Here is an 18,463-nt window from a genome sequence, read left to right as displayed (position 1 = left end):
AGAGCTTTGGGCAACTGCTGCACCAATTTGGCCAGTAACTTGCACCAAAAGAGATAAAGATTTTTATTTTTAACCATAAAACAATGGAATTATCTTTGACACTACACCCATTGCGTATGGCACTTACTGTATCACCAAGAAATAATAGTGTGGGTCTCGTGGAGTGGAATGCAAGTCTACAAATATGTCTTTTTTTTTGTCAGTATGGCAGACCTTGGCGCTTGAAGAAGGACTTATCAATATGAGTTTACTAAATGTAGTCTTTGAGCTGTATCATCAGACTTATCACATTATTAGGGGGAATGAGAGTGCCGTGAAAGAGACGCACCAACTGAATGCCACGTGCATTGTGAATGCCTGCTGCTGAAGCCCCCATTTTCAGTTCAGGTCAGGCCAGAGATGATATGAAGCAGCCCTCTGTGACAGGGCTACATAACACGTTAGAAGTCATCTGCTTTGTTAGATGTGTGATTATTTGGGAGTAGGGGGACAAAACGTCATTAGAGCTAGATTAATGGTGTGTCAAAGCTCTTTTACTTCATAGTAGCCACCTCTGACAAAACCTTAATTCTAGCAGGCAGTTAGGTTGAGTACCATCCCAGCTCAGCACACCCAAGTACTTTCATGCTGACCCTGTTATGTTTGGCAGGATGTCTTTTTTCATTTGTCCTCCGGCGGCAGTTCTCAGTGGAGAATGGAAACCAAGGTCTTCATTGGGGTGACCTTGCTGAAACTGAAAAATCAGTCTGCCTCAGACACCCAAAAGCTCAGAGACTTTGCAAGTAAAACTGGCTGGTTGAACATAGCTTGCATGTCTGGTTTGGGATTTTAACCAGTCTTCTTTTGTAGAGGGCCTAGAACACTGGGCCTGCTCTCCTTCTGTATAAAAGTCTAATGCAGCATTCATTTCAAGATGGGATTGATGAATGCTCCTGTTTGTAGGGAATGGAAACCCTGTCTGATTTTCTTGGAAGTTCATATGATGCATTCGTTCTGTCTTTCACAGAAAAGCTTACTTTTCTTTCACCTTCATCTGTGCCCAAACCCAACACTCTTGCTTTATCTAAACTTCATGATGAGAGATACCTGAGTTCTTTTTTCTCTTCCTGAACTCGGTTGCTGTGCTGAAAGATTTTCATGTGAGACGAAATTGTGAACTCTGGATTACACAGATGCTCTCTGTTGAAAGTTAACATACGGATTGAATCTTGCTCCTGGTTATTTCTTTTTTTTCCAGAAGAAAAACAATTGCTTCCCCCCTGGCTCTGGATAACCATGTTGTCATGAAGAAGCTATTTGGGGCATACCTTTTGCTTTGCTCTTGCAGGTGACGCATTATCACTACCCACTAGAACGGAAGCGTCCATGGATTTTAAGGAGAGAGGGCATTTAAGTGTGACTAATATCTCATAGAGAAGGATTTTGAGAGCAGCTAAACTTAGATGAGATATTGCATTGCTTCATTTGGATGGATTAATAGAGAGACGAGGGGTCTAGAAGGAAATTGTATCTCACACAGATTGTTTAATGCTGAAAAATCCCACAGCACTTCATGCCAGCTGTTGAACACTCACCAAATCTACACAGTTATTAACTACAAGAATACTGTAGCAGGGAAAATAGTTGCCTAACTTGAAAAGTCGCAAGGCTTTATGTTTGTAGTCCTACTCCTTGAGAAAATGCAGGGGGCTTTGCTCAGCTTCTGAATTTTCCTATTTGAGAGCATGCTCCTTATTTCAAAATCTTACTAATGATAACAGAGGTGAAAAGACGGATGGGGCAAAGAATGCCACAGGGTCATAATAATTACCTGCAGATGGTTGAGGTTTATTTTTAATTCAGATGATAATGCCTTTAACAACATAGCATTCTTAGCGAATGCCCTTGCATGGTTCTGAGCACTGAGTTGGAGCAGGAACTGCAGGGCATTGCATTGATAAAGAAGAGGAGGGAATAAGATGAGAGCTGGGGAAGGATTTAAGCTAAAATCAATGGCAGAAAGCCAGATCTAGCTTCTGGCAAGCAGCCCTGGTCTAATAAGAATAAAATATGGGGGAGACCCCATTCTTTGACTGCTGAGCTCTAGAGAGAACTTCGAGGAACACATGTCCTTGCAAGAATGACCACGGTGAGTGAATCGACAGCAGTGTAGCACTACCATGCTATATACAAAACAAAAATCATTATTGACCTATTTAGCTCATCCTGCTCTACACATTGAGAGGTTCTTTTGTGATTTTCCATTTCTTTTAAAGCCATGTACACAGATTTCTTGTTTTCTTGAATTTTAAAAGGAGGGTTAGATAAGGAAATAATTGGAGACACCGTCCCGAGAATACTCCCTAATTGCACTTGACTGTATGGTCCCTGCAGCTGCAAGTGTTAGCAAGGTCGGCATTGTCTAGTTGTTCAGAATGGTGTTTTTTCACTGCTAGTACAGTTTACTTTGGCTTGTTGATGAGTAGATATCTATGGAAAGCCACAGTGCCCAGCCAAAGGCCTATTTTTGTCCTGAATCAATATAGTTTTGCAAGCGCAGGTCCAGGATCAACAGAGATTCATGGAAACTTCTGCTATGCTCCTAGCAGAAGGGGCTTTGTACTCTCCAGAAAATGCTTTGTCTTTCTAATCTGTGTGCTCTGAATAAAGCACAAACCAGTTGAGGGGAAGCAGGAGGGAGTATTAAATCTTTGCAATATTTCTGGAAGGAATGAGACGTTCTGGCACCTACAGTATAATCCTTATTGAGCTTTTCCCCACTTCAGCTCAAGCACAGGTGTGCAGTCAACACACAGCTGCTACCAGATGGCTTTAAGTTTGTAGAGCTGTTTAAAGAAGAGTCTAGAATAACACAGGGAGAAAAGACATCCATCCTTCTCCTTTTGTAACTACAGAAAAAAAGATCATGTGCTATGATTTGCAACTTTTTTCAACCTTTAACATGCAATTGCTTTAAAATGAAGGTGAAAGCTTACCCTAGCGGGGAAAGTTAGACACAAAGAAATGAACTGGCTTATCCTATAGAGCATGTAGTTGTTGGGATAAAGTTGGGAAAACAACTTAGACATTCCTTGGTCTTTCTGTAATCGCCAGCAGATAACTGTCCAGCCTGACTCTTGCTGGCTGATCAAGTGCGTTGGTCCAACCAGCCAGCTGCAGGGTCAGGATCCCCATTTGGAAAGCATCTTCCAGGCTGCCATGCCTGCTTGTGGGGTGGAAATGGCACAGGCTGGCACTGGCATCTCTACATTACTTGTTTGTCTTGCTGCTGACCCAGGAATTAATCACTCGAGTTTAGGCTTGAGGTCCTTTAGCACAAGATCTTGTTTAGGCAATTCCTTTTTGCTGGATAGAGAACAATATTGCAATATAATTTTAGGGATACTTTCCCCCAAATTTCCCAAGAATCTGCCCTTCAAGAACAGCTTCAGGCAGATGGTATCTATGCACTTTAAAACCCCCTCAGTTTCTCTTATATTAACTTGTCTGGTCTTCCCTCAAACATCTGTAAGCTTTTAGCATTAACAGTCTTACAGTGAAGTCCTCCACCACCTAGCCATAGGTTGCGTGCTGTGAAACCAAAGTGCTGTGTAAAATTCTGGGGCACCAATATTTTAACAGGAGCCTAAATTCATGCTTCTAAGCATGCTGAAAGAACTTTTGGCAAGTTGAGAACCCCAACTCTCTTTTTGCACAAGCTGTCTTGGAAGCTGGTAACTGTGCTCTGAGATTTGTTGACCCACGGCCATGAGGAGAGACCTCCTAGAGCTGACTATGGACCAGCTGCTTTGTTAACCCTTGTGTCTTTCTTGTAAGTAAAAATGGAAAAACATCTATTCCCTCCTCCCCTTTTATACATGGAAGTTGGGAAAAGTGACAATGGGGCTCAATGTTACCTGCAAAGTGAATATCCCTTGGATATTCTGGAGCAGAAGCACACTTGTCAGTGGTTGGAGCTGCTCCACGTTGCGTAAAAATGAATGGGTTGTCACTGGGTTGTGTGAAGGCAGGGTGACGGAGCTGCTCGGCTTGTTGCCGGGCTCTCACATGGGGTGAGATGGGCAGCTCTGCTTGCTTGTGTTGCAAGGCTCGTTGGGCTGTCCTGGGGGGACAACAGAGGGGCTCAAAACTTTCAGCTATGGTTTCTTCAACAGCCCAGCCATCTTAACACAGCCTGGGGGGGTGGAGATATGTCTGCATGCAGTGGGAAGGGGAATTACAGCTGACTCTGTTTTGATGTAAAACAATGGATCTGAGAACTCTTGGAAATTCAGATCGCTTTTTTTCTAGTAGTAGGTAGAATTGAATATCCGCCTGTGATAATCTTTTAGTTTTTCCTTTACTTAGTTGAAAGGGGCCTATAAGAAAGATGGAGAGTGACTTTTTACTCAGATAATGATGGGACAAAGGGGAACGGCTTTAAACTAAAAAGCAGGGAAATTTAGATTAGATGTTACGAGGAAATTCTTCACCATGAAGGTGGTGAGGCACTGGCACAGGCTGCCCAGAGGAGCTGCGGGTGCCTGGAAGTGTTCAAGGCCAGGCTGGATGGGGCTTTGGGCAACCTGAGCTAGTTGGTGGGGTCCCTGCCCAGGGCAGGGGGTTGGGACTGGATGATGTTAAGATTCCTTCCAACCCAAGCTGATCTGTGTTTTTTCTCTCTTTAGGATAATTGATGGTAATTTTTTCCTAAAAATACACTCTATCACCCCAGATAAGCCTGGTCTATAAAATTGCAAGCCTATATTACAGTGTACAGGATTATTAATATGATATGAAAGAAATAACAGATGATTTAAAAGAAAAATAGATTGTGTCCTGTGTCCCTGGAGGTGGAGATACATGTACTGCAAAGAACTGATATATATATGTATTATATATATAATACATATATATATTCCAGACTCCTTTACTTCACTGACAACTGAAGCTGGGTCTGACTCCGTCACTGAAAAACCACTAAACTTCTCATATACTCTGTCAAGTTTTTAACGTTAAATTGTCATTTTATGTTAAAAACTAAATGGGTTTGCAGTTAGTAAGGTCAGTGAGAAGTGGAGACAGAACCAAAATTACTGCACATCGTTTACGATGCACTTTATTTTCACTTCTTGCTTGTTCTTGTTTGCTTCTATTGTTGTTGGCTGCTCAGTTTCCTTTGTTTAAATTGAAATTGACTTTAAATGGCTGGACTTCCCAAAGTTCTCGTATTTGTTTTTGCAGAGGGGGGAAGATACTATCTCTACTAGTATTCAGCTTGTAGTTCTTGCTCAGCTACTAGTAACTTTGTCTGAAGCTTGTCAAAGCTTGAAGCTTTGAACTCAAACTGACTACTTTCTGAAATCTGCCTTTGTAAACCAATTAGCTTGATAAGCTTCCCATCAAACAAGGGAAAATGATACCCAATTAAAAAATAATAATAATTTAAAGATGCTTCTGTCTTCTTTTTATTGTGGTTCTGACAACCTTTCTGAACACTCTGTAAGTGGGGAGAAAAACACTTTGTCTTCAGCTGGACAATAAGGAACAAGAAATTAAATTTCTTATACAATGCAGTATCTTGAAGGAAAGTCTGTACGATATCAAAGGGACACGCTAATTTTTTTTTTTCTCACAGTGGAATGCATCAAATTACTTCTCATAACTCTGAAATTGTTGTTATTCATCTGTTACTGGAGATCAGTGGGAACATTATGTTTTGTGGTGCCCAGCACTCTGGATTTTCATGGAAAGAGGGCAAATGCTTTCATTTTTCCAATTTTTAAAGCTTTTTTGGACATAGAAGCTGGCAGAAATTGTCTTTTCTTTTCATATGAGTATTTGATTTGGCATGGAATGCTCTGGCTGGCTTCACTTTGTATTAGAAGTATTCCTCCAAAGAGATATAAACATGTGATTTATTAATCATTGGTATTTTATTTAACAGATAAACGTCTGCCTTTCCTTCTTCTTGTTCAGCATGTGGACTATGTTTGCTTTTTGTCCCCGTTGAGGCTGGAATTAACATGATTAAATATGAAATTATCTGAAGCTTGGTTGGATTCTGAAGCAGGAAAGATCCAGATGTTAACAGTAACTGGTATCTTGACAGTAAATCCTCTTCAATTGTAATTTGACTTTAGCTAACTCCTGGAGGCGAGAACCAGTGAAAATTCAGTGTCTTTCGTTGATGCTCATTCATCACATCTTTTATCTGATGCACGTAGTTAACAGATCCGATCGCTGTCACACTTCATGAGGGGAGCTGATGCCTGTGGCTTATTTCAAACATGGTGGTTTATTCTCCTGCCTGATTATATCAGCTTAATATTCAGTACATGGGAAAGAGATTCCCCTCTAAGATACTAAAGATTGGTATTGTTGGAGATTTCTCATATCTGGGTCAGGCTGTAAAAGTCAGTTTTGCTTCTCTCACTCCAATCTGTTCAAATGCTGTTATCCAAGTATCCAGCTGGTCTCAAAGTGTTCCCAAGGAGTTTTTCTACAGTGCTTCATTACATGTTAAAAGAAATACACGTATGGGAAAATTTTAGGTGTCCTTAGCTTTCTACTAGAGTTAATAACTGATTCTTGGCCCGGTGAGAAGCTGCTATAGGTCTTGCATATCTCTGGAAGAAGGTTTGGCTGTAGTTTAGCAATGAAAGCTTAAATTGTCTTTATGTTCTTAAAATGGAAAGTTTCAGCGTTGGCTTCGCGTAGCCTGTAGTCCTGATACCTTACTGATAGCAAAGATTTGCTCTGCAGCAGTTATCGTCCTTTTGCTGATGTGGGGACCGACAGCTTGAAAACCAGAAAGAAGTTTCCTAGTGGCTGTTGTCAGCTCATCATCTTTGGGAAGCAGAACCAGCTCTCCAAAAGCCCTCTTGCTACATGGGAGATGACTGACTCTACAGTGGACCAGCACTTAGTTGAGTGTGTTTTATTTTAGTTGTTATATTTACGTTCTATTGTACTAATAACAAATAGGCAGCAAAATGCATTTTTACCATTTGTTAAATGGTTCCAAATGCACAACGTGTACAGACAGCGATCTTCTGGCATCTGTGCTTAGTGCCCAAGTCTGGCACAGATGCAGTTTTGATTCAGACTTTCCCAAAGTTCACAAAGGAGGCATAACAGAGGTGGAAGGAAAAGCAAGATAGTTACATCTCTGTGGTCACTGATCTGGAAAACGTTCCAGATTTTTCTGATGTGTTCAGCTTATTTTGGAGCCTCAGCTTCTTTATATTTACAAAATTTTAATTGTTTCCTTTCAGTCACTCACTCAACACTACGCTGAGGTAGGAGCCTTTTTAACTGATAAAAAAAAAAATGTAAATTAGAAAAATCAAAGAAGTTCTTTGCAAGGTCAGAACAGTAGTTATGATCAAAACCTCAGACTTCTCTGATTTCCATTCTTGGATTCCTACATGGTACTTTTCTCTGCTGTGCTTTGATTTGCTCATGCTGTTGAGGCAAAAGCAGGTGATGGAAAAACTTTGTTCTTCACTGGGTTCCTCTGGGTGTCTTCTGTGGGGGCATCCTTCCGTGGCCTGAAGTGATTCCCCAAGCTGGGATCTACTGACTGTGGAAACAATGCTTCTATAACACGTGTTGTTATTTAAAAAAACACTGCCTTGAGATAATGGAAGCGACTTGTGTGCATAATGCTTCTATTTGCTGGCAGAGGAGCGCTGCGGACTTGGGCCTAAGAAAACTCTTGACCTGGACATTTGCTGACCAGCTTTTCTGAGGATTCAGTGCAGGGTCTTTCATGACACTTTGGGTGTACCTCAAATTCTTGCCAAGCCCTTTGGAACAGTTCAAAAGAGTGCTGATTGTGTGCAGTCCTCTGCAGTAGGAGGTGCCAAAAATATGAAGGTCTTTTTTAATATTTTCCACAGTGTCACAGAGCTATTAATGTAAATTACAAAAAGATTTTTTGATTATCAAGGCAAGCTACAAAAAAGGAAAATGTGGCGTAATCCATATAAATCACTTGACTAAGCCACGTACAATAAATCCAGTGTTGGTGAAGCCGAGTTCCTCTATCTGGCACCAGAGTTTGTACTTCACGATAAACATTTACTTCCCTCATTTGACAACTGGGGATCTTCATGGACCCTCTTCACCTTTGTTCACATCCTTTTGATCTGGAGCTACGCAATGCTGACTTTGCTGGCCTTATTAAAAATAATGATTAAAAACAATAGGGAAAGTTGCTGCAGAAACAGTAAAATATTTGACCCTGTTTACTGCCAGCTTAGATAAAAATGAGATTTATTTCCTTCTGAAGAAAAATTCTTCAACACGTTATATGTGCACTGACACTTGTAGGTTTATTGCAGCCCATTGGAGTAAGGGATTTCACATGTGTTGCAGTGGAGGGAACATTTTAACCATTTGCTTCTGTTTGCCATCTGTTTTCTTTACCCACTCGGCGCTTGTGTGAATTTCACAGCTGCGGATGGTATTTCCTAGGCCAAAAAGAACACAGGCATCCCTGCCTCCTTCCATATGTCCAAATTAGTTACACGCAGAGCCGCAAGGTGTTTGCTCCCACCCTAGGTGCTCTCCATAATGAGCAAATAGGACTCGGCCCCAGTCCTCCCTCAAAAGGGAGACTGGGTTGACTGGGATTGGGGCATCGCACGTGGCAGTGGGTTGGGTACGGCTTGCGGCGTGGCAGCTGGTCAAATGTCTGCCTTTTGTACAACCTGGCAAAAACCCTTTAGTTTTTTTTTTTTTTTTCCTTCTCTAAAGATCTGTTGCTGTGAATGTATGCTTGTATTTCGGTACACCTCAGCAGCTGATTTTGGACCTTCCTAGTATAGAACCCTCTCTTATAGGGTAGCTGAGAGGAGAGCACGTAGGTTGTAGATGTGATAAAGCACTCTGTGCAAGGTCGGAGTTGTAAGAACTCCATTGACTGCTGTGTTCCTGAGGCCTTGAACATTTGGGAAGTGACAAACTCAATACTTGCCAGTTGGAGACAGGTTCGTTTGACTTAAAAAGACCAGCCCCAGGACTGAAATGGGGACAGGTGACTTGTAAACAAGGACCTGTGCACTGCACTAGCTTCATTTTTATTGTTCTATTATTTTCATGATCAAGTTGAATGAACAGTCTTCAAATTAAAGGCTTTTTTTTTTTTTTTATTGGATATTTTATCTTAGTATCTCAGGATAACAGGTGCTGTACTAATAGTATGTTTTGTGAATGCTTAGTGTGGGTTCGTTCATTCAGTCAAGATCTAAAATTTCTGGAATTACTATTCCTTGAAGCAGACACAAAAATGAAATTGATGCCACTTTGGGAGAAGTACCACCTTGGAGAGACAGTGCACGTGAGAATGATGGGAAAAGAAGCAGCAGCCTCTGCTCTTGACATAACTACAGGTGAAACTGCTGGCTATGTTGGCATGTGCCTGCCTGCTGCTTTGCTGCTTATTCCAGTCCAAGTTTCTGAGTGGCGATACTTAAAAGCATAGGAAGTCCTTAGCGTGTCCAGTTGCTTGACAGAAAAAAATAGAGGGTCAGTCTGTGTGTAGAAAGCTTAAGAGAGTTGCTTTTGTTTCTCTTGTTGCTAAATCCTGTCTCCCCATTCATACTAAGCTAACTTCATAACTTCAGAAGTTACCTGCTGATGCCATACACGTTGTTTTCAGTTTTTCTCTCTCTTCCTTCACCCCATCATCAAAACCAAGGAAGTTCTATAGCTCTGGTGTGTACCTAATAACTTTCAAAATGTGTTCTTTTATAATTGAGAAGAAAACAGAATTCCTATGTTCACATCTGTGCAGGTATATTTTGTTCTGAGCTGTTCCTGCAAAATGTCATTAGGAAAGCTCAGAAGGAAATTAATTAAGCATTGGTATAGGATAGATGAGCTATCCTTTCAAGAGCTAGATATCTTTCCCATCTGTTTTCAGTTCTTTAATCTCTGCACATGATCCCATGCCATAGACTGAGGAACAGAGTAAGTTCAGTGTTAAAACTGTATCCTGCACAGTGCTGTTGCTTGACAAACGCCACTACCCCATGATACCAGTTGAAGTATCTTGGCAGTGAATCAATGCAGTGAAACCGATCCTAGTTTTCATGGAGGAAGTCCAGTGTATCAGATGTGATTGATTCATGACATTACAAAACATCAGTAGGTGAGCCACAGATGCTTCAGAGTCTTGTTTCAGAAAAGTGCTCACAAATCTAATGCAAGATGACAGTTCCAGGACTGTCCAGACCTCTTGCATGTACAGAACTGGGTTAAGAGGAGAACATTTTTCATCTGACTTCAGATTCCAAGTGCTGGGAGCCTTGCATGTGGTCCCGTGTAGATTTGGCCAGGCAAACCTCAGCCTGCCGGTCATGTTTACCAACAGCCCTGCCTCTGGAGCAGTGCACAGTGTCCCTCATCTTGGCATGGGGGAAAGGACACTGCAGTCACAGCTATATTTATGACTTGAACCTTCATTTAAGAAAATAAGATTACAGCAAGCCCCGATTAAAATTCTGACAATCTTGACTCAGGTTGCAACCTTTGCGTAACACCTTGGTGGCTGTTTTACCTATACTATAGCATGCGAATTTGGGGTCGGGTATTACTATGTGTGATATGAATATACCATACTTCTGTTTTGGCTTGCATATACCCCAGCGCTGGTGCTAATTTCTGGTGATTGTTCTTGTTTATGGTTTAAGTACTACCCATCTGAACTGATCTCAAAATACTGTGAGTTTGTATGCTGTTTAACATTCGTGTATCCAGCCCAGCTATGAGGTATATGGCTTATATCCGCACTGCTCTGGTCAGAGCTGCTTTTTGCTCTCTGTGGTGTCAGTGAACTGCTGGATGCAGGTGCACATTGGTGTTGAATTTTCCAATTAATTGTCTAGTTCCACAGCCACTTCTCCATCTGGCTCAGCAGGCAGTCTCTGTTCAACGGGGGCCCATGGCATCAGTACCGGCATTCGGCAGGTCAGAAGCGAGACGTGTTGGCAGAGCCGTGCTGGCCTCGAAGAGTATTTACACATGAGGACCGAGTGGATTGACGTTACTGTGCACAGCAAAAATCGCCCTTTCTCTGGCTTGGCTGGCTTTAACCAGTCCATCACCTGTGTGCTGAGGCTGGTAGAGGCTGGCTCTGTGGCGGTAGGAGGATGAGGGTTGGGACTGGCAGGCGGGAGCGTTAATGATTGTAATCCTGTTGCACTGACTCATTCGGTGACCTCAGGTTAATCACTCGACCTTCTCTTGCAGTCAGCTGCAGCTGTGAAAATGGGCAAAAGCAATACTTCATCAGCCTCCAGATGCTGAATCTGAACTGTTTTCCTGGGGAAGCAGCTCCTACAGAGCGTTTGTTTCTATCATAAGTTAGAAGAAAAATGGACAAAAGTGGATAGTTAATTTGTCAGTAGTTCGTTAGGGAGTTGTCCCCATCAGAATGTGGGATTGGCGGTATTGCAATGTACACACTTACAATAATACGTATTCGACTTTGTCTGTTTTCCTAACTGTAATGTTCTGAAAAGTGACATGTGAGGTGTTTTTCACTCAAACCTTCTCCAAAAGGAGAATTATGCAGAGCAAAAAGTTATAAAACACTTCTATTTGACATCTACATGTATGTTCCTGTGTTTAAACCATAATATATCCTTATATGAAAGCTTGTGTATTTTATTTATGGATACTTGAAATTAGTTACTCATGTGCCATGGGGGACAATGAATATCGAAGGCTTCAAGCCAATAACAAGAATTTTCTGTAATGTGAAGGAAGGCTTCTTTGTTTCGGTTCTGAAGGATTTTTAAATAACTGTGGTTTGGAAAACCCAGTGCACGTTGAGCCCGTTGCTGTGTTTTAACTGTGGAATTGATCCCCAAATGGGAGCACATAAATTGGCAGATGGACTCTGGCATTTCAATGATTAAATGGTCCTTCCAGAGGGCTGAGATGTAAGATGGAGACAACTTGTATATAGGTCTAGAAGTTGGCGTATGCATTGGGATGAAGACATGCTAGAAAAATTGAGGTTAAGGCACAAAATAATCCGTGTTCACAATAACCTGAAACCCTGACTCTTTGTGAATTTAGCTTGGATCCAAATTCACCTTATAACAAACACCCTAAAAGCGCAGCATGCAGTGCGGTTTGGTTGGGGCTTATTGTCATTTTTGACTGGATGTTTTTGTGTAAAGACTGCAACAAGAGAAACGTTTCCCCTTTAGAAAGTATTGTCTCTGAAGTTGTATGTAGTGTTGCATGGTGTTGTGGTTTCTCACAGGGATTTTTTTACATGGTACGTAATACTTGTTAACAGTCACATGATATCCATCCAGTTGGTAAGAGTGCAAGTCAGGGCTATCCCCTCAGGCAGACTTCATTTAAACACTCTTCTTTGTGCCAAATTTCCAGGCGTTTTTCTCTTCTAATGAATGCATGTGCTCTAGAAGGGAGACCTTTGTAGCCCTTCTCTCCCCTTCCCCCAGTTCTGCACCGATTTCAGGGCTGTGGGTTGCAAGGGGCTTTTACTCAAAGGTTGCTCTGAAGAGTTACAGAAAACTGTCAAAATGATTAAGAGTCTGAAATTCTATATTACGGTAATGTTTTTAAAGCGTTTCATTCAACAGACAATATAACATGAAATATAACAAAAAATCAAATACCTGGCTCTTACATACCCCTTCCTGAGGAGCTGCTGTCACTTTCCTGAAAGCAAATATTTTGAGAAGTGTGTCTAGCTCTGCAACGTGAGGAAAAAATGCGAAATAGTCTGTGCTGGTGTCAAATCATTTTTTAATAAACTGAGAACATTTATAGTTCTCAGTCCCTCTTATAAGGGTTTCTTGGGCAGATTTGACTGTAAATTCATGCAGTTTATTTAAATAGGACTTCAAGACCATCTGGGATTTTGAAGTTTGGGGTTTTAAAATATTTTGTTCCTCGCTGCGATGAGCAAGAAACTTCTTTGGAAATGCTTCATGTTGGCTAAGCTGGCAGGGCCATCCAACTCTTAAAGGGAAACTGATGTGTTTAATAGTTTACCCAAGTGAGGAGAAAAACCATTGAAACAGGAAAGTAACAAAAGAAAACCCTGCCTGAATATCTAATGACAGAGTAAGGCATTAATAAATAAGGTACATGGTTCTGAATAAAAAAATACAAGAGAGAAACTAGGCTGATTTTTCAAAACCTACTCATAATTTACTGTTTTGATCTGTACTGATTTGTCTTTTTTTAAAAGCATTTTAATGTGGGATCAGAGCTAAAGATGTTGAACCCCAGAGAATCCCTGTGGCGAGCTCTGTGTTCCTGTAACTGTTTCTGTATGCTTTACCTCCTATTCTACTAGAGATAACAGGGTGACAGGGTTTAGTTCATTTTGTCTTTGGTTGTCACAAAAAAATGCATGCTATTTTTGATGCAATTTTTATACCCGGCCTTTTTGGGGATCCTTTTCTCTTTATGTAAATTGAACCTCAGACAATAAGGATGGATGAGTTCTTGAAACATTTTGTCCACCTGTCCCAAGTAGGTGGAGCCAAGCTAGACCTGGTTTCCTTCCAGCACTTTCAACTCAGCTGTTCTTGAGAGCCCTAGTGATGCCATTCCAGCTGTCTATCAGCAATTTAGTTAATTAAGCTGGAGTTGTTAGATAACTTCTTAAACGCCTAATCTGAGTAGCCTGTGATGAAATTCAGTCCTCTTTCTTCTCACTGTACTCCATCAAGGACTCCTCTTGTGTGCAGCAGCTTGGTGATGTATCCAAAGAGAGTTATCCTGTACAGCTTCATCCCTGCCTCTGGGCAGCGTGATACCATCCATTCCTTCAAGTGAATGAGGTCTGTTTGCTTTGTGGAAAAGAGGGGTTGTGGAAGAGAGTGTAAATATCTCACCCGCTGCCTTGTAGCCAGCCGGCTAGGAAAGTAGTCTGGGTGTGGGCTTGGGAAGCATGGGAGACTTTTGAGGGGAAGGAGGGAAAGGGGCTGCTGAAGCAAGGGCTTCTCTTAGAGGGAATAAATGCTGAGATGCCTGTGGGGGGGAATAGGACTAAAGGAGGTGATGATTGTTTGATTCCGTTGTTCACAGAACAGTTGGTGTTAAGCCTTGTCTTGAGCAAGTGTGAGAGTCTCATCCTGGGGGACACAATTCCTGAATTTTCTTTAAGGTCATTTTGTAGTCTGAGCCAATCTTAATTATTGTATAATGGGATGTTAATTTGTAGGAGAATATGTTGAACTGAACATTCAAACTCAAGTTTTCTTCTATGTTCTACTGCAGGAATGAAATGAAGGAGATCTTTAAGTCAGGATTTTCATTATTAAATTGGTGATAATTATCCGTGTGTTGAAATACACGAGTGAAAACCGTACAGACTGAGTTATCAATCTATATCTTTTATCAGAGGAGGGAAAAATGTTGAATATCCTACAGAAGGATAATAGAAATAAAAATCAGTGCAGTCTAATGAAACACCCCATCTCTAATAACTGAGATCTTGGCATCATGCTCTCACATGAGACAGCATGGCCATCTCAGTATTTCAGCTAGTATACAGTTTATACTCTTTGTGTTGGAAAAGTGTTGGTCTTCAGAGGAAAAGATCAGATGTAGTTTGAACCTTCTTTATTTAGCACAATAGTCAGGCAAGAGAAATATTACAGAAGTGTGCGTATGAAGGAAAGAGTCGCTGCCAGCAGTTAGTGAGTTTGTTCATCGTTTGTGATTTCCATTGCACTTTGTTTTGAGAGAATTTCCTTGTAAGCAACTCTAGGCTATGAATAGTTGGGGGTTTAGCTAGTATTACTAGCACGCAAGTTGCCATTGTATCAAGAGCACTGGAAACTGTCACATCGTTGTCAGTACAGGACAACTTGCCTGTACTGTCTATAACGATGTCCTTGACATGTCTGGTTTCATCCACTGCGATGTCTCCATCCTTTGTGTAGCAGGGATAACAGCAGTTGATTTATTATACAAAATCTATGTAAGGAAGCTTGATAGGTAGACATTATTATTATTTCCTCACTCAAAAGTGGTGCTGGTTTTTGGTCTCATTTTTGTTTTTATTTCGTAATTCTGCAGCTTCTGAAGGAAATGTTCGGAAACACACTGAAATAAAAGCTAACGTCATGGGAAATGTATGATTTCCTTGAGGTACTTCTTGAGAATCCATACTTAGCACCATTGTGGATCAGTCATTGACCCTATCAGATGCAAAGAGTTTTAGGAGGATGTTCAAATGTTCATGAGGAGGTAGATGGTAGTTCTTAAAGGCTGGAAAATGTGATAAGAGCTGGAAGAAGAAATGCATGTGGCAATTCTGAGTTGTACAGAGGCAGTCTTCAAAGCGATGTTTCAACAAAAACTTCTGGGAAGATTTTTCAGTAAAGCCATCTGCATGGCTACATGGAAATAATGACACCTGGGTTTGTGCCAGAGCAGATTGGTAGCGGAAGGGTGGAAAAAACATAGGAAACTTAGCTCTTGTTAAATGGTAAATTGTGTTGCCTGCCTGTAATAGCAGACATACCTGCTAGAAATAGTTCCATGAGGAGCTCTGCAATCAGGAATCAGAAGTTCAAAGATTATTTCCTTCCAAGGAAAAAATTTCTCTCAAAAGGCTGTGTAAGCACCCCCAGCAGAGCTGATTAGTAAGTAACCAAAAGGTACTCACTTTGTGCTAGCACTTTTTTTTTCCACTGGTGAATTTAAGTATATATATAAATAGGTAATGAATCTTCCAAAATATTCTTCTCATTTTTCACAGGCAAGGAAAGAATGTGCAAAATGCATTTCTAAATTATTTTGGCAAACAATCCCAAGAAGCCTAACGATGGGGAACGGTGACATGGCTGAGGTCAGGAATGAGGCTTCATTGTTCCGAGTTTTCCGTTAAAACCACTAAACCATAGTCCTGAAGAAAGCTAACGAGTAACATCTTAGACTTCTGGATTCTGGATTATAGGAAGTGCAGTGTGAGTCCATTTGGGAAAAAGAGACAGGTGAACCAAGCAAATTAAATCAGCTGGAGTCCTGCTGGATGAATTAAACAATTTTCTGTGAACTGTTGGAGAGCTCTGGCCATATTGGAAAAGGGCATATGTGCACAAGCAATGGAGCATTTGTGTGGTTAAGAGTTTCTGGCCCTAGAGCTTCCAGTTTTAATCTGTGAGTCTGCACGATTAGCTATCTTTCGCCCTGTTACAACCAAGAGGGATGCTGAAATATCAATGCTGCTTTGCATTCACTGAGTGTGCGGTGGTTGCTCAGAGTGCAGGGATGACCCGGACTGCACAACCCGTGGTGTATTCATGAAATGAATCAGGAGCTTGTGATCTATTGGAAAGAGAGCACTGGAAAGACTGAGACTCGGTGTCCTGGGTATAAGTATCAGCTGTTACACTGAGAACTTCTGTGGTTCACTGTTAATCATTCACACACGTTCTGTCTTGTCCCATTCTCTTTTTTATTTTTCCCTCTCCCTAGTCTATCAGTTACTGCAGACTAGATGCTGGGATAGACAGGCTTTTAATTTGACCCTTTAAGGCTATACGTTTTTCCCTGTCTGTCCATCACTTTCTGTATGTATATGCGTGCCAACCAATTTATCATGACTATTACAGTCTAATTAGGCAGCATTATTACATCTTGAATGTGAAAAGGTTTTTAAGTGCTAGTAACTAATTCTAATGAGATTTGGATTCTTGTTCACATATGTGCACTCCCTCCAGTAGAAGTCCAGTCTGCAAACCCAGTTTCAATGAAAAAGATTTTCTTTTAACATTTTTCCCCTCTGAAAATAAAGCGTTTATAAGTCATCTAAACTTAATAAAACTAAATGACAGTAGTAATACTGTTGAATAATTAAGAATAAATTTTAAAAACACCTGTAGAAGTTGACACAAATGTAATAAAGAATAAAAATCTGAGGCTTTCAGTCTCATAAGGAGCACTGCTCATTAAGAGCAGTGTTAAGGTGTGCCTTTACCTTACTGTAAATAGAAGGGTGTTGTGTAATCTGAGTGTGGGTACTGGGGGAATGCGAGAAACTAAATTCAACTAAATGCTGGCATGAGATATCTGAGAATATGTATCAGAGAATCCAAGTGCTGTGAAAGCAAGACGTCGGGAACCCTGTTAGTCTTCATTTTTTCTCCTAGATAGGTCAGTACACCAGATGCCAGCTCCAGGGTCTGATTGTGTTGGTTGCTTGTGAAGAAGGTTCAATTCTCACATTGATTCTGCAGCTGGGCAATTTCACTGACTTGACCAGGTTTGCTGCTGGTTAGTAGTTATATTGTGTGATCTGGACTGGAAATAGTCGCCTAGCGGATGGAGGGAGAGCAATGGCTATTGTGATACGGCCTCTCCTGTTGAGCAAACCTATTTATAGAGCCTATGAAAAAGGCAGTTGTGTTCCCTTCCACTGAAATGATAAACTTACTCATGTGACACAAAGATAGCACTGTTCTTTATGCTCCTCACTGTCATGGGGAAAAAAATGAAACTTGAGCCCCTCAAGTCCAAGTGTTAAGATTTTGAACCAAAACCAGGGAAAGTCTACTGTCTTCAGCATGTTGCATCTTCACAGCAATTCCCACTTATCTGCTACTTTTCCATCAGGAAATGTCTGCTCCACTGTGAAGTTTCTCTGAACATTTGGAAATATTTTAATGCTGTTAAAATTTCAGATTTCTGTTAACAGCCTGTGCTTTCCTTTTGCTTTAGTATCCCTGCACCTGTTTTGCCTTTGGCACTAGGCAGTGGATAATGAGGCTACCTAATGGGTTGACTGTTGGCTCCGAGCTTTTTAGCAGTCTAGCAGGATGCCTTTCCTGCACTTGTTCCTTTTTTATTTATTTATTTTGGTGAGCACAGGGGAGAGATGACATAAAAGAAGTTCTTCCTTCTGTAAGCCTTTGTGTTACTCTGCTTGGTATCGTTTCGAGCAGAGATTTTTACTATTGTGAATTGAAGCAAAGATGTCTGCTTTCAGTAGGAAAAATGCTCATGTCTTGGCTTTGCCGTGGCATAGGATTTTTGTGGGAGGTGAGGTGCTCCAGGTCTCAGCACTTCCTACCAATATAAAACTGTGTTCTTGGAGATGGTTCAGCTTCATGATGGAAGCAGTCGGAGTTGTTTCTGTGGCAGCTGATGAAACTGGCTGTAAAATGACACACGACCTTCTGTCTTTCTTAGCAGGAAGAAGGAATGCAAATTCTGCCTTGTTTCTACCCAGAAATGAGTGCTGCCGCCCTTCATTGCAATACTGCTTTTATTGTTTGCATGTTGTAAAGTTTAAAAGCACACAAAACTCACCTCAAATGCCATTTTATACAAAGTTCCATTTCCAGATAGTACACTTACAGATTTTGTGAGTACAGTAATAACCACTTACTATTTTAAAGCACCTTTTTACTGAGGCATCTCATTTTACAGTTGTTAGTGAATATGTTTTGTGATTTAAAAAAAATATTTTGTG

The 18,463-nt window shown here is 41.0% G+C and overlaps 1 long non-coding RNA gene across 1 annotated transcript; it reads left to right on the top strand.

The window, feature by feature from the left end:
* The first annotated feature begins 13,667 nt into the window (after positions 1-13,667).
* On the top strand, positions 13,668-16,828 carry LOC311444133. Its single transcript, XR_014697663.1, has 2 exons — positions 13,668-13,820; positions 15,749-16,828. It is a non-coding gene; the product is annotated as an uncharacterized lncRNA (long non-coding RNA).
* The last annotated feature ends 1,635 nt before the right edge of the window (positions 16,829-18,463 follow it).

Source organism: Aythya ferina (genome assembly GCF_964211825.1).
Source record: "Aythya ferina genome assembly, chromosome: 13".
Lineage (NCBI taxonomy): Eukaryota > Metazoa > Chordata > Aves > Anseriformes > Anatidae > Aythya > Aythya ferina.
This window is presented reverse-complemented; position numbering and strand designations above follow the sequence as displayed.